The sequence below is a fragment of the Lissotriton helveticus genome, chromosome 2_1, assembly GCF_964261635.1.
Source record: "Lissotriton helveticus chromosome 2_1, aLisHel1.1, whole genome shotgun sequence".
Taxonomy (NCBI): domain Eukaryota; kingdom Metazoa; phylum Chordata; class Amphibia; order Caudata; family Salamandridae; genus Lissotriton; species Lissotriton helveticus.
The window spans coordinates 25,197,709-25,212,081 of record NC_136059.1 but is presented as its reverse complement, the minus strand read 5'-3'; positions in this window follow the sequence as shown (position 1 = coordinate 25,212,081).

Sequence of the window (14,373 nt, the reverse complement as noted above, 5' to 3'; positions counted from 1 at the left end):
CCATAGAGAGCTTTAAATTATGGAGTTTTGCCATTTAAGAACAACAGAGAGCTGAACTGTCGAAGAAAGTCAGTTAGGCAAAAGTTTCGTAGGCAAGGGGAAAACAGGAATCCTGAGCCCGACCAATTAACCAGGAGGCCGTAGAAAAGAGTCAAAAAGGAAAGAGGTTATCATAAAAAAGAACCTCCATGTGTCCAAGTGGAAGTTGAAGAACAACACATCGTCACAGTAGATAATATGAGGAGATGAGAGCGTCACAGGCAGCAAAATGACGATTGGGCTGAAGAAAACCGAGCAGAGACGGAGATAACGCTGCCAAAGATACCCTGTGGAGCTGGAGTCAGAGAGAACGACAGGGAATCCTCCTCAAAAACAGAGGAAACATTAAGCGCCAAACACAATGAAAGCGGAGCATCAGCTGAACATAGAAGGCCATGAGAAGGACAAAATGGAGAGGAGCAGTGTAAAAACGCTGTGAGGAGAAAACAGTGCAGGAGCGCTAGTTCCGCCGTGTCACTGAGGCAACGAGAGGCTCAAAAATATAAAAATATAAGCTGGGAAAAGCACTCCGCCATAGAGGCAAAGATACCATTATCGCCGATCAGAAAATGGCGGTCGGGGCTCCCAAACCATATCCGCAATTAGGAATGAGCAGGACGAATGCAGCAAGGAAAGCTGTCAAAACACAAGTGGCTCACCTCCTACTGGGGGAAAATGTGAAGCGCTCTGGTGGTGCATGAAGTAGTTCTAATGAAAGTGCGCACACATCGTGGTCAGCGAGGTCCGCCGCGAGTTAAAATGGTGGTCGGAGCCGCGACGAGCAGAGTCCTTCCATGTAAATGCGCTGAGACACGATGGAAACGCGGGAGAAATGCGGCGCTGGAGTCACTGCATCCATTAATGGCAGCGGGAGTATCTCCTGTTCGAAATACTGTCCTGTGAGTGTCGGGAAGGTGCAGGATGGGGAGTTCGTCACGGGAGCCTCGCCGTTACCCCGCCATCTTGGCTGGCACCTAAGCCATGCCCCTGCACTTTAATTTCTAATTTCTAATTTCTTAAGGATGTTTGTGATGGAGGCTATTTCATAAGATTTTTTATAGTAAGTCACTAGTTAGAGTCTGAGGGGCAGATTTACAAGCCCCTTGCTCCACTTTTGCGTCACTTATAACATAGGAAAAGTGACGCAAATGTGGCGCAAGGGGCTTGTAAATCTGCCCCTGAGAATCTTGCAGGGCCCGAGTAGAGGCGGTCACATGCCTGAAGGTCTAGCAGGGCTGGGGAAGAGTCAGACATATATTATCAGCTTCTGAATGGGCTTGACAGGTACACAATGAGCTAAATGTTGTCAGCTAATGTAATATCAGCACTTAGGGCCATATGTAGCATTCAAAATTGTGATTGCAATTTAGCTACGTGGGATGTATGAATGGAAAACAGCCTCGCAAAATAAGGAATCGCAAATTTGCGATTCCCTATTTTGCAATTGCATTTAAGTAATCGCAAATTGCAATTCCTTAAATGCAATGTAAGAGGCCCAGAAAAAGTGCAATTCGGCCATAAGGAATCGCAAGTTACCACCAACTTCAAGATAGTGGTAATTTGCGTTTGTTTTTTTTTATTCACTTTTTTGCATTTTTCAAAGTGTCTTGTGGCGCACATACATGCCCTTAGGGCATGTATGTGTGCCACATGTACACACATACACATTTCAGGAATGCACCACCCTGGCACCCTTGAAAATGCATTCTCACTTTGCGATTCTCTAATTGAAAATCGCAAATTGGGAATGTCTTCCCATTCATTCCTATAGGCCTCTAGTATAATGCTTACAGCAAGAATAGTATTATGAAATAATAATGTAAAAGCATGATATGGTTTCCAAGCCATAGAATACATACATAAAATTATAAATACCAAAGGTACTCAACTGGGGCTTCTAAAATATGCCTACCCCAATGTACCTAACCTAGGTCTAGTACAAGGGAAGAAGTAAGTGAGGTGTAGCATAGGTTTTAGTATTTTTGCCAAAATCTATCCAAGATTTCTCTTAGGGTCTAATCAGCTCCGTACCTTGGTCTTAGAATGAAGGAGGTCGGGTATCTCTCTCTCAGGACTCGATTTCCGAATAACCCGCAAGGGTAGCTTGGAAACACTGGAGCTGGATTTCTCGGCCAGAGAAAAGACAGCGTCTCTCTCAGTGCGTCTTCTGGAGGGTCAGCTTCCTTCGGCACTTGCTGCAGCGAGCTGTGTCGGGCAAGTAGATAGTCGACCTGCTCCAAACCACTGTGTGTTTGCTAGGGCAAGTGTGGGCATATTTATACCTTGAAGGTGCCGAGTTTGACGTAAGGTTGGACATAATAACGTCATCAAAGAGTCTCAGTTCTTTGAAAACTCCATGAGTTCTTGGATAAATCAATATTCAAGCAAGGGGAAGTCCCTGACTGATGAAAGCGAGTTTTTCCAAGAAATCGTTGTAGATTTTCGGAACTAGTGGAAGTAGCCATGCCGTATTAGGTCTGCACAGGCTAGGTCTAAATATGGTTATGATTTCTATACCTATATAAGGGTTGAGTGATTTATACCTGTTGGACTTCGCCCTTTTCCCCACAAATTTTTCGCTTTTTGCCCCCCTAATTTAAAATGTCTCCCCCATGGTAATAAACCTCTATAGGCCATGTGTGGTGTGAGACACCTTGTTAATATGTAATGTCATGCAATAGTGTGAGCACTTGTCAATTTCCCCCATTGTAAACATGTGCCCTGGTGAAATGCTGCATTTGTGTTTTGCATTTAAAATGGCTGCCAAGGCTATGCGTTGTGCCACCTGACTGCAGGAGGTTAGCAGTCTAGTTGTTAGGTACCCAACCACCCCTGCATTTGAAGGGAAAGCCTGGCACCCAGGGTGCTCTACTCCTCCCTCTGAGCCAGTTAGAACTAGTTCACCTGTCTGAGGTGGGTTAGCGGTCTAGTTGTCTGGTACCCAGCAATCCCAGCATTTGGAGGGACCTTCTAGAAGCTTCCAGCCTTTCTGGTATAGGGAGAGCAGTAGAGATGTGATGAGCAGAGACAGAGCTCGGACATGAATGTGAGGGGGCCTGCTGCAAGGGGATACCGCCACTGGGGCCTGTGTCCTGGACCCTACACCCATCTAGAACCCCTCTACTGTCCCCAGGGCTTGTGAAGCCCCACTTCAGGAGTTCAGGCTGCCGTGTGGGAGGAGGGCCACGCTCCAGTGGGGATGGTGAAAGCCTACCACCCTGCTTTGATGATGCCCCCACTACCTGCTGACCTGGCCCAGTAGTGCTACTGCTCTGTCCCCAGGGCCCCTGAAGAAGGAGGGCCCCCATATGTCCCTGAAGCTTCCGGGACCTTGCGCAACACAAACGCTGCACAAAGAAGCGCCGAGAAGGGAAGGAGTGTTGTGGACTGGACCCCCTAGGAGGTGAGAAGAGTTACCCTGGGACCCCTGGGCGTGTTACTGGGACTGTCCGCCCCCCCCCTTGCGCTGTGTGCCTGGAAGCGCTGGCCTGCAGAAGACTGCTTGTGTCCCCAGAGTGCTGTGACCAAGACTGCCCTGCTGATTGCCTGCCAAGCGCTATAATCTGGAAAGCGCTGTGCTGAGAAGAAGCCATGCATGCTTGCTAGCGCTGCGCAGCTGGAAGAGGCTGCCTTTGTGCCCTACGTGGTGTCAAGTTAAGCGCTGTGGCTTCTAAGCGCTGTGCCCGAATCGGGCTGTCTGGAGGAAACGGAGGGGGGGCCTCGAGGCACATTGTCAGTGCCTGCCCCCTCCGCCTGAAAGTACCGGAAAACGCTTGCTGCATTAGCGCCGGGGACAGCCCGGAGCCAGAAGGAAATGACAAGGAGCCGGTGAGTGGGAGCCAGCTGCGTAGTGGTTGGGGGCTGGAGTCGGGGCACAGGGTCGGTGCTCGCCCCCTCCCCTTCTTTTGGGAAATCGAGATTGGGCCCTGTTGGCCCCACTGCCTTAAGGAAGAGCAGGGCCCCCTGGGAGACATTGTACTTGAGCTCGTTAGCCCTAATTGTACACCAGAGCCCCCAGACTCGGCGAGGGCTCCCAGTGAGAAGTACCTGAGGGACTGCCAGGTCTCTGAGCTGGGCCAAGACATTAGTTAACCCCTGCCTGGGGGTCCAGTTGAACGCCAGCCAGTGTAGGCCCTGGTGCTTGGGTTAGTGTGGCGTAAGGAAGTGCTTTTGCTGAATACTGGGTTAAAGGTGCCTTAATGAAATGCCCAGTTCTCTTGCCTAATGGGTTAATGTTTAGGCAGATGGTTTCGTGCCCAGTGTGCTTAGGTCCTAGTGTTAATGCCCCTGTTAATGGTGGGCATCCCCATGCGTTATGCTGCTGAGGAGACGCCCATAGGTCAGGCCGACTGCCCCTTCGCTAAGGGTTGTCCTAATGGTCGCAGTGGTGACATGCACCAGATTACTGTGCCCCCTGTCCATGATTGGGCAGTCCTGTTGCTAATGTTTTTCGTGCCCCTTGATTTAATGCCTAACGTCACACCATAATGTGGATGCATAATGTTTATCGCCATGCGGTAGATGGGCTGTTGTATACACCCTGATGTTTTATACTAATGGTGTTGCTGACGTGTTATTCCAGGTCCATGGTTAGGCTACATGCTAATGAGGAAGCCTTGATGTTTTTATTACAGGTGTCCTGCCTCAGGATTGAGACCAATACCTAATGTTGATGCCCTCATGCTTTCATGCAGGTCCCGGGCCGAGTAGTTATCCAGTACCGGTTGATTCCTGAAATGCTTTTGAGGCCCGGTGTTGAATGAGTTTATGCCTGATGTTTTATTCCCATAGGTTGATGGTGGAGTAAACCTTGATGTGCCTTCTATGACAGGTGTTCCTGCTTGATGTAAATGCTGGGGGATCCCTATCCTCTTTGCAGGAGACGCCAATGACAGCTATTTTGGGTTTTTACCCCTAATGTTTGATTTCATGCTTAATAGACTCCCACGCCTATTGTTTTCTTCCCTCATATTGATGTCGCTGACGGTACATGCCAAGTGCTAACCTTTTTATATTTCAGCTGGACAATTTGGACGTATCTATCGTTTCAGCCTTGTTCCCAATTCCCTTGTAAATAATCCCCCGGGCATACACTGCCCTGGCGCACGCTAGCGCCTTGTTGTGATTACGGCCTATGTTATGTTTACCCTTGCAGGTTGGAGTCAATAGAGAACTTAATAATTTTCCAACTCAAGCTGGTGTCGTGCCTCTTTTGTGGTGTGCCTGGTGTGTCGGCTGTGGGTACTGCGTGAGTGCTTCACATGTCCTCCGAAGTTTGGCCTGCCCGCTTGGTTCCGTGCTACCCCCCTGGAGATTTGGTAACCCCATTTCTTACAATACCAATATATGGGCATGAATCGGGAAATTTAAACTAGGGTCCTAAAATGCTACACAACAGTCATTGAGGTCTGTAGATGAGGGTGTCTCTGATGGTGGTTCTGCCATTGGTGTTGATTTGTAGGTTGAGGTATTCCATGATCGGAGTGGGGTTGTCAGCAGTGGTGGTGCAGTGGATGGTTTCCTTGTGGATGATGGTGACACTGCCTCTGTGCTTGTTGAATAAGTCTCAGTGTGCTATCTTGTAGCCCTTGTTGGTTGCTGCTGCAATGCCAGGATCTGACAAGGGGCTGAGCCTGGTCTCAGTGATGTGGAAGCTGTAGAGGCAAGGGAGGTGATGGTGTCCCAGATATCAGTGCAGTGCTTGCAAGCAATCATGCACTGCGCAGGAGGCAGCTAAGTTGCCCTGGGGTGGTCGAAGTTGGCATGGTGGGCGTGTTTGTGGCAGTTGTCATGCGTTTGGGTGCTCTGGTGTTGCAGAAGATGAGGCAGTGCTGGCTGTTGTTGTCATGGAAACTGGGGCGCTGGCAAGTTGCGGGACAGTTGCAGTCCTCAATTAAGTTGGTCATAGGAGGAGGGAGGGGTGCAGGGAGATCAGAGATACAAAAAAAGGGCATGAAATTGCGAGCAGTTGGAAAAAGCAAAAGCGGCAAGGCAAGACTACACAAAAAAAAGAAACAGATACAAGTGACTAAGGAGAACAGTAGAAGAAGCAGACAAAGAGAACACAACAATACAGCATTACAAAGGATGAAGCAGTGAAAAAAGGCTATAGATTCTAATAAGCAGTATGAAGGCCTCAGACACTTTGTGCCATTCGTTAAACTATAGACACCTACATACATATCTGCGCTTTATAAATACCTTTCATTTAAAAATGGGCAAGAAAGGGTGATCAGTTGGAATAAAAGTGAGCGGTGAGGCTTCACTACACAAAATAAAACAGAAGAAAGAGATACAACTTGACTAAGGACGACAGGAGCAGCAGCAGCAGGAGAAGACAATGCACGTATACAGCGGTACAGGCGAAAATGGAAAAAAGGCTACAGATACAAATAAGCAATACAAAGGCTAACAAGAACAGAAAGGCTGAAGATGCTGTGGGAGGTTGGCTCAGTATATGGTGTTCACTTATGTAAGTGGACACCTTGCACTGATCCAGGCAACCCTTGAGCTCTCTAAGTGGTAGCCGTGGGGAGCAGCCTTCAGGCTTAGTCCAGAAGAAGTGTAAATCAGCTTGTTTTACTAGAACATAATTTTATAGGTATAGATTAAGTGACTAAGAACCGCACAGTGTAGTTACAAAAATATATATTTATTATAAGACACTCACTAACATATACAGATATCTCCTAGCCGGTGATATACAAAATCCACACAATACTTTGTAATAGAAACAGGTAAGTAGCACAGAATGCACAGTGTCCCCCTGGGGAGACCAACCATTATACTAAAATAGTGGTATGTGAATCACAGCTCAATTCAAGACAATGCTCAGAGGATGTAGAAGTGCTGATGACCCAAGGAACCACCCAAGGTGAGTATCTAGGAGCCCCACAGAGTTCATGTGCATTGTAGGAACACAAATGCGTTCTCTGTGCAAATCAACGTGTAAGTCGCAATTGCAATTTTAAAGAAAGAGAACCCTTCCAAGTGGACCCTGAAGAAACCCAGTGGAAGGCAAGAAGTTGGTGAGCCACCACGCCTGTGGATACCCTTGGATGCAGTTTATCTGCCCCAGGGAAGCCGAGGCATAGTTGTTAAGTGGTGTCAGAAACCGTCGTCAAACTCAATGAGAGACTTCAGGAAGATGCAGCTGCTGGCGAAGGTGAAAGTGTCCGGTGGAACCCAAGGGTGGATTCAAGGTGGAGAGTAGGTTCCAGCAGAAGGGACAGGGTCTAGGTCACTCAGCGGGTGACCAGGGATCACTGGAGACGAGTGCCCACCAATGTTGGGTGTTGCCAAAACAATGACAGTGTCCTTGGAGCTGCAGCTGTGAGGACCAGGCAATACTGTGGAAGACCAGGAGCCATTCAGGAGCTGTTCCATGTCAGATGTCAAGAGTTGAGGGGTCAGAGTCCTTCGGGAGCATCAACAAGCCTTAGTAACTGCAAACAACATGGAAACCAAAGAAGGCACAGTGTCGGAACCAGCAAGGTCAAGGAGACTCACCACAAGTAGGGGAGTCAGGGGCCGGCCCCTAGCAAACAGGCGATCCCACAGAATACAAAGATGACCCTCAATAGGACCCACAGGCTGGAGGCACAAGAGTCACAAGTGGACCTCGAGCAGCTCACCAAAGAAGCAGGCCCACGGTGCAATCTATGTGGTGTGATGGAAGATTCTGGTCACTGAATATGCTTGTGGTTGGGGCTACTTGGAGCCTAAAGATCTTGATGAAAGGAAGCCAGAAAGCATTTGCAACGGCAAGTGAATGCAATACACAGGGGTTCAGTTCCTGCAGCTCTCACAAGGGATACTGCACTCAAACTTGGTGAGAGGATAGCGCAGGCCTCGAGGGATGTGAAGAACCACCATATGTGGTGCTGAATCTTTTGAAGTCCATGGGAGTACATGGTCAGCAGACTGGTCAGCTTAGTTGGGGTACCTGCAGATGTAGAGAGTGACTCCTTTACTTCAAGGAAGATTTATTCAGGTGTCTTTGATGCCACAAGCCTTGGAAGGTTTCCTGTATAGAACACAGACACAGACATTGCAGCAGACGAGCAGGGCAAAGAGATGAGCAGCAGCAGGAGCTCAATACCAGACGCCAGGATGACCGCCACTGCACCACCTCCATGTGCTCCACTGAAAGTCCTTTCACCTGTCACCCCTGTCAGGTTCAGGTTCAGGTTTTAATGTCTTTATTTCGATAGATAAAATCATAAAAGACAACTTTGCAAAACATACATATATATAAAAACAACAATGTACATCAAACTTGGGTCTAAAGTTTAAAAAGTTATTAAACCATCAACGACAATAGTCAAGACATTAAATATTCCAAATATAATATCATTTCATAACAGTTAAAAAGCTCTAAAATAGGTTTAACAGGTTTTAGTGGCGGGCACTATACAGCTTACACTCTGTCAAATAGCGGTAAGATTCCATCTTGATCTGATTACCCAAGCCCAACCCAGGTATTTAGCCAAGCATATCACAATGAAATCAGTTGTGTTTGTTTTTAAAACCCATATTGCATCTAAAGATTTATTGCAGTTTATACGTTTAAAAATGGGTTTTAACCACTTTGAACGGGGTTCACTATATCGCGGGCAAGCAAACAAAAAGTGTCCCTCTGATTCCTTACACCCAGAGCAATGGCTACAAAGATTACTAGTTTTGTTATTCCATGTTGCTGTGAAGGAATTTAGGGGTAAAGTGCCCACCCGGAATTGGTGATACAGTTTTTTACCCAGGGGCTTTGAAATAAGATCCCAATATGACTCCCGAACTGGATCCAGTTTAAATTTTAAAAATCGCCCTGTCAGATTTTCTGAACCGGATGCCTGGACCAGGGAATGGCGGATGGAAGCCCAGAATAGACTCTTAAATTCCTTTTTAGTGGGAAAATTACTAATGTCTGGCGAGAACCACAGGTGGCTAAGGCCCATGTCAACCAGGGTCTTTTTCACCATCTGTAGCCATGGGATTCTCTCTGAGCCACCTATATCCTTTACCTCGGATACCTCCTTTGCAAAAAGTGACAACTCCTCCGTGGTCCACAGACGCCTCCAGGTAGACACTACTCTGTAACGTGCCATATCTGTTATTGGACGGCAACCCATGTCATGACAAAGAGGGATCAGTGGTGTTGATTGGGGGAGTCCCACCAAACTGCGAAGGAATCTGCACTGTATTTTGTACAGACTTGAAAGGTCCATAAAACCCCATAACTCTGCCCCGTACAATGTCGCAGCGTTAATTTTGACATCGTAAATTTGTAAAGCCGGGGCAACCCTTTTAGTGATCGATTTCTTTTGCTCCCGCAAAAGGCAACCGGTGAGTTGGGACAGTTTTAGATGCTGAGTCTCAATTTGTGGTTTCCAGGACAATCGGCAATCCAGAGTGACCCCCAGATACGTCATCGTGTCAACCTGTTCTAGGTTTACCCCATTAAGTTGTACACTACTACGTATAGATTTTTTTCTGGAAAAAACCATAAATTTTGTTTTCCCCACATTTATCTGAAGGTCATTGCGATTACAGTATTCCTCGAAGTGATTCAATGCCTTCTGCAGACCCCCCCTCGTTTTAGATAAGAGGAGGGTATCGTCCGCAAAGATCAGCAGTGGGAATTTTGTCCCCGCCAGAGACGGAGCATCAGTGTTAATGGACCCAAAAAATTTCACTACCTGGTCTATAAATAATAGGAATAGGGTGGGTGCGAGAACGCACCCCTGACGGGCTCCTCGGGAGACTGGAAAAGAGTCCGTAAATTGGCCTTGTGCCCCCCATCTGACCCTAGCGAAATTGTTTTCATGTAGTCTGATGATGATGTCCACTAGTTCCCCTGGCATTCCTAGATCTCTTAAAACCTGCCACAGTTTTCCTCTCGGCACCAAATCAAATGCTGATTTTAAATCTATAAATGCAGCAAAGATAGTCCCGCCACCAAGTATAACGAATTTCCAGAAAATCATACAAAACCTCAAGACCTGGTCTATAGTACTCGTGCCGGGTCTGAAACCTGCCTGTAAAGGGGATAGTATACCTTCCATATCCATCCAACCATGGACCCTCACCAAAATCATACGTGAAAAAACCTTTTGAAAACAATCAATAAGGCTGATCGGGCGATAGTTCCCTGGGTTTGTCCTATCGCCCTTTTTGTGTATGGGGAGAATCTCCGCCCCTTTCCAGGTCTTGGGGATATGGGCACCTCGTGCAATGCTGTTAGCTATGTAAGTTAGATAGGGTACCCACAGATCCGTATTCGCTTTGAAGAGGTCGGCCGGGATTTGGTCCAACCCAGGTGCCTTCCCCCTCTTTGTTAGCCTCAATGCATATTCTGTTTCAGCTTCGGTGAAGGACAGGGTCAGATTGCCTGATGTTATAACCGGCAGCATAGACAATCTGGACGGGGAATCATGGGCCACTGTACAGAATTGGGTAGAGTAATGTTTGATCCAGTCTTCCGGGCAAACATGGTTAGATGGGGTACAAAACTCGCCATCTTTACCTCTTTTGACGATGTCCCAAAATTTGACATGGTCGTTTGATTTACTAGCTTCCAGAAGGTCTGCCCAAAACTCGTCTTCCCATTCCTTTTTTGCCTCCCATTGAACTTTTTTATACGTTTTCCTTGCCTCTTTAACAGCACAGATATCTCTATTTTTAACTTTTTCTATGAGGTTGGTGTGTGCATCTCTACATGCTCTATTATACCACTTACTTCTTGGGGGGTTCAAGTGTCCGGTGTTATGGTTACATGGTTTTGATAGGATAAATTTAAGTTCAGAAAAACAGTTATCATGAATACCCATCAGTTTTTGTAAAGCTTCCTGGCCCTTTTCAACAGCAATAGACTTCATGTTAATTAGAGCACATGTCACTACCTTTTCAATGTTGGTCTGAATCATTACATCGTTTGAAATTAGTGACCACTTCACTCTCCTCCGGTCATTTGATACCGTTATCACCCCTTGCCCCCTAGGATCGGGTTCCATTGCTTTTATCTGATCACACATTAAAAATTTCAAGGACAGGGGGTTATGGTCACTCTCAGGTCGTGTTATGATTTCCATGTCATTGATAACATTCCAATGTTCCATTTTTATAAAGATGTAATCTATGCGACTCTTTCTTACACCATTATCAAAGGTAGGGTTTGCTCCAAAATCTGATTTTGTGCGACCGTTCACAGCCCTTAAACCCCAAGTGAGGCAGAAGGAAGTCCAGTTCAAGGCCGCCTCCGTTGCTTTGACTATGGTCTTGTTTGAAAGTTCAGGAATTTTCCACGTAACATCTTCTTCGTACCCCCAATTATCCTCTGGCTGATACAAAGGCTCAATCGTGCAATTAATATCGCCAGCTAACATAATGAAGGAGGCTTTATCCCAGCCCGTTAACAGCGTATCTAGTTCGCCGATCAAATTGGGGCATCTGCCACCTGGGAGACCCCTGGAATATATGTTAATGATGAGCATGTCCTGCCCCCCTGTTTTGCTCAGCCTTACAACCAGTATATCAGGGTTGTCCACATACATTTCAGAAGCTGTAAACCCCCAGGCCTGTTTAACCCATGTGGTTAAACCCCCAGACGCCCGCCCCTTTACACCTTTTACTGCTGGTTTAAAAAAATTAATATAGCCAGCCATGTAAAACGGGGCTGTAGCCCATGTTTCCTGTAGTATCACTACCTCATAGCTACTTATAAACTCCGACCAGTCGTCAGATACCAGCCGTGTTTTGACTCCAGCGATATTCCAGGACACCAAATGTGAACATATCAGGTCTATCTCTGTAGGGCTGTTGCCAGCAGAAAACGGGGATTGTGGGCTCAATAGATGGGTATTTATTAGTTCTACTTCTTCTACATTCTGGGTAGTGCCTTTAACCCCAAAAAAACCCTTTACTGGCCCGCTAGTTTCGTGAGTTGAGTGGCACTCATCTACCAGTTCTGGGGTGGAAATAGATGAGGTATGGACTCCCTCGTCTTTCACCAGTGCTAGTTTGGGTGACTGGTTAGATGCACGTAGTCAATCAACCCATTCTAGGTCAGACAGTGCCTCAAAATGGTTGTAGAGGGGGGGGTAATATGGGGGGTGATATATTACAGGGTCTATGGGTCTTCCCCCTTTGACTTTCCATGGGTTATATCCCGTTCGGCTTCTTTGATTTATATAGGGATAAAAGTAGCCAAGATGTAAAGTCTGGACATCTCCCAAACGGGCAAATCTAGCTTTCCGTTGGATTCTATCCACTACCCATGGATCTCTAAAAGAAATTAAGATGCAATCCCCTTCTAGATCTTTTTCTTCTTTTCCAACCCAATCTACTCTCCTTACATATAAGATCTCGGTGGGGGACGACGGGGGGAGTGGGCGATGTTTATTCAACCAGAACGTAACCTTGTTCCTCAAATCCACCTGGGATTCTCTAGTGCCCTCTTTGAGTGGAGCCACTCCTGTTAATACGATAGTGTACTGAGCCGCTTCTGGGGGTAGGTTGACTCTCTGGGATTTATGTAAGTTTCTATTATCTAACCTCTTGTTCTTATCTAGGTTTGGTGTTTTATTATCCCTATTTGACACAGGGGCGCATGCTGTGTTGTTTATTGGTTGCTTTGGAGCGGTATTAGCTTTATATTTTGCCCCATGAGCGTTATTGGCCACCGCTGCAGGTTTAACCTTCGATGTGTCTTTATTGGTGGCTCTAGATATGGGAGTTGTTTTTGGCCCTGTTAGAGATTTCTTATTAGTATTAGTGGATGACATCACTGCGGGTTTTATTGTGGTTGTCCCGGTGCTTTGGGTAGGACCCCCTTTAGAGACTTGGCCTCTTGGCTTAGTGCCAGATATATTTTGTAAGAGGTCCATGTTAATATTGGTTGCCGCTTCTAGGACATCTATTTTAGCGGACAATATCCTTATATTTTCTACCACCGGAAACAATAAATTTTTAACTATTGTTTCCATTTTTGCCAGCAGGATGTCATCACTGCTAAAGCAGGTTGGACAAGGGTTAGAGGATCCTGAGTGGGCCAATGATGGACAGTACACTATCTGTGGTATTTGGATGGACTGGGAGTGGGAGGGGCTATTCTCGGAATCTATTTTAGGTTGTTTCTGTGTCTTTCCTCCCTCGGGGCTGGATACATGTTTTCTTTTCCGTGGTACCTGTTTGATGGTTTCTATTGGTGGGGCAGGAGTGCAAGGTAAAGTAGAGGCATTTATTTGGGAGGTTTCAAGCGCAGAAGATTGGCTATTTTCTTCTATGCTGGTCACATTACTTTTGGAGGTCACGTCCATGTTTTCGTGTAGCCTAGATGTAGGGGCTTCAATCCCTTCTTCATGGATAATTATGTCGGTGTCTGATGTTGAAATGCAATTAAATGCTGCATTAGTTAGGGGACTTTTGACACGAGCCAAATCACCTATTGAAGAGCGTTTACCAGTAACTAGGTCCAGAGACAATCTATGTTCAACCAGTTCAATTTCTTTTTCCAGTATACCGGTTGCTCTCGTAATAAAGGCATCTAAGGGGCCTGAGACTATCCCCTTCGAAGTTTGAATGTGCACTAGACGCTGCTTTCCAGATCTAAGGGCCATTTTGTAAGGGCAGGTATTTGAGCCTCAGAATACGCGTTCGCGAGAATATAGGACAAATATTCAAGTGAACTGGACCCAACCCAACCTCGTTTACCCCCCTTACTCGACCTTGCGCCTGGGCGATTCAATGGGTGCTTGCGAAGGACCCACTGACCCCCGTCTGGCGGCAAGGAGGGGAATGGAGGGATGCTATAAGTTGGGGATTGAGCAACAGTGTACAATGGCACAGAATATCAAAAGTTCTTACAATTGTGTCTATGAGTCAATAATAATACCTTGTCTATGCCGTAACGTAGGATATAGGATGTTAGGGGGTTGGCCCGGCCCAGCCTCCTCCGGCCCCGGACGGCCACAGACGGTCCCGCCCTTGTCCCGGGCTTCTCCCGGCGCCCTCCCGCGCGCTCCCGCGCAGCGGGAAGGTCACGTTGTTTATGTAGTTGGGAGAGTGAGGAGTGGGGGCGGAGCCGGCAGGGAGAGCAGCCCAGGTGGTGACGGGCGCGCGGGGGCTCCTGGTCCTTGGAGTCCCCCGGTGAAAGCTCGCAGCCCTGCCGGACAAGGAAACGCCCAAACCTTCGCTCGCTGGACAGATGTTAACAAGGCTGTCAACCGCGCAGCGGGACCCGCGGAGCGGGTCCGGCCAGTCGTTGCGGTGACAGCGGGGAACCCAGCGGCAGTTTCAGGCAGAGAGCCGAGTTCCGTTTACAGAATCCAAAAGGGTGCG